The sequence below is a fragment of the Bos mutus genome, chromosome 17 (genome assembly GCF_027580195.1).
Source record: "Bos mutus isolate GX-2022 chromosome 17, NWIPB_WYAK_1.1, whole genome shotgun sequence".
Taxonomy (NCBI): Eukaryota; Metazoa; Chordata; class Mammalia; order Artiodactyla; family Bovidae; genus Bos; species Bos mutus.
The window spans coordinates 32,645,073-32,647,780 of NC_091633.1; the positions used below are offsets into that span (position 1 = coordinate 32,645,073).

The following is a 2,708-nucleotide window of genomic DNA, read 5'->3' on the forward strand; positions in this document are numbered from 1 at the left end:
ATGTAAAAAAATTCAACAGAAATTCTTTAGAATTCCAGGATACTACTCCAAAAACTTAGAGGAAACAAAACTGTTTTAAATTTTTTTTTAAAGTCTAATTTTAATCCAGACCAAACAAACAAGCCAAAAAGTGAGAAAGCTAATTGAATTAGCAGACACAGATGTACCAAATGTAAAACAGTGGGTTATTAACAGAACTATTTACATGCATATTTACAAGCAATCTTTTTGTACATAAGTTTTAGTTAGTTGGAAAAAGATTTTTGACATAGGTAAAAATATTACTAAGGTAGGGCTGAGGTGGTACCACATTATAGTAAAAGTATTAGAAAAAGTGGTTCAAGGTTTATCGATTATAAAGCAGATGAAAACTTGAGTGACAAAGACCTAGTAAAATTCTCTAGTAAAAAGTCAATGCAACTTATGCTATAAAACAAAAATGAGAAAGCCATATAAATGAAGCAGAATAATATTCTAGGTTTTTAGAGTAATGAGGTTAGGTTAAAAAAAAATTCTAGAACTGCAACAAATCTTCAGTGAAGATCTTGTTTAGTTGGGAGTTCTTACTTTTTTTTTAAATGCCATTTTAAAAGCCCTTGGTATCAAATAGCATCTGGACATGTAAATCAGTTGTTAATGACATTTCTAAGACTTCAAGTCCTAAAGATATTTGTGATTGTGATTCATATTTGAAACTCAATTCATTGAGACTAAATGTAAAACTAAGTGAAAGCTATAATAATCATATCTAAGAAAGGATGCTACATTTTGCAGTTATATGTATTTCCAGGCAAAGAATTTTTCCCTCAAGAAAAGTAGAATGTAAGGATAAGCTACTAACCAGCTAGCAAAATTTACTTTCAACATTTTTCATTTTTTTCAAAATCGATTTTATTGCAGCCAAAACAGTGGAATTAACTGTACATAATAAACTATTATATATATATACACATTTTAAGTTATAGGGAATAAAGTTTATTTTGGCAGAGAGTGTTAAACAAAATTAAAGTTGCATACATTAGTAACATAACTCAACATCCTTAATTTGGTATAAGTGTGACACATTTTCTTGCTTTCCTGTGTTCTGCTAAATCACCATAACCTGAACTGCTTTATAAAACGGATATGCTGAAATTTAACTTTACTGTTTTGCTGTTACGCTCTGATTCCAAACAAAACTTTTCATAAGCTTCTTCTATCTCTGGGTCCATCTCATCATCAATATCATCCAAGTACGGATCACCACCCCCTGATAAATCTGTTCCATTTTCTTCATAATCTAGAAAAAGTCTTCTCTTTCAAGTAACTCTTGATATTTCTCTTGGTAATCTGGATCAGCTGCAGTGAAAGGAACACCATCAGATGTATAAAATGTTGGCTCATTCATAAAATAATTAGGATCATTTTCAGGTGTTGCTTCCTGTATGTTGAAGCTGCATGGACTCTACCCCAGTTACTTGACGGAGTTCTACAAGCTTCAAAAGCATCTGTTTTACATCTCTGCTGCAATTTGCATCTAGGACAACATTTTCAATTCTCTGAATAATTTCTTCCATGTCAGTCTTTCCTTTTCCTTCCAGGCATCTTCTAAAACTGACCCTGTCAACTTCAGTAATTTTACTGCACAGATTAAGTTGTCATCCATAGGATTAGAGAAGAGGGCAGAGACCGGTCTGAAGAATGTCTGCCCTTGTAACCTGTCCATTTGTCCCTTTAATCTCCAGGTTAAGATAGAGTTCTCCCAGAAAGAGTACAAATGCATGGAATCGTTTTGAGTCACTTCATCCCCTTTTGCAGCTTGATCTTTAACTTCATATTCATAAAGTAGCGAAAGTTGCCACTCTGTGGGCTAATTGTCAGATGATGGGACAGGTAGTTACAGAGGCGTGCTCCCATGTAAGAGAAATTGGGGATAGATGTGGCCTGTGATAGATGAGTTCCATAAGTTCTTGCAAAGCATCATCTGTTGTAACCCAGCCATTCAGGGTCTCTGCAAACTGTCCAATTTCAGTTTCAAAACTGCCAGGCTGTTCTGTAAGATTGAACATATTCTGATAAAGTAGGATAATCTCACAGCCGTCCTCATAGGATTCTGTATAATTAGAAGAATAACTTGATGGGTAGAATTCAGGGGGCGTTTACAGACAGCTTAGACATTAATACAGGAGCTACAACCACCTGGGGTTTAGCCATTGCTGACTCAATTCTGAACTAGATGGAGCTCTCAGGGGCCTCGTTTGTTCCCTGCTAGGCCCGGCCTGCGAGATGGTTCTGACTTGTGAAATAAATATGATTGTTTTCACTGTTCGGATAAGGAAATTGTAAGCTTCAGTAAAAGCACAGGGATGGGGCTTGGATCCAGGTCCTCTGAGTCTGTGGCCAGAGCCAGGTCTCAGAATTTGAAATTTATCTGTGAAGATTTGGAGCCATTGAAAATTTTTCCAAAAAGGGAGAGATACAGTCAGATCAGAAAAGGGAGAACAATCCTTAGGATGCTCAGTTCTTGCATTTATAAAAGGGCCACTGGGACTTCCTTGGTGGTGTGGTGGATAGGAGTCTGCCTGCCAGTGCTGGGAATAGGGGTTTGATCCCTAGTCCGGGGAGAAAACACATGCCACGGAGCAACTAAGCCCCTGCACCACAACTGTTGATCCTGTGCTCCCGTGCTTGTGAGCCGCAAGGACTGAGCCCCGTGCTACAACTTCTAA

The 2,708-nt window shown here is 37.0% G+C and overlaps 1 pseudogene; it reads right to left on the reverse strand.

Moving 5' to 3' along the window:
• Nucleotides 1-386: 386 nt before the first annotated feature.
• Nucleotides 387-2,208, reverse strand: LOC138991443 (polyadenylate-binding protein-interacting protein 1 pseudogene; annotated as a pseudogene).
• Between the last annotated feature and the right edge of the window lie 500 nt (nt 2,209-2,708).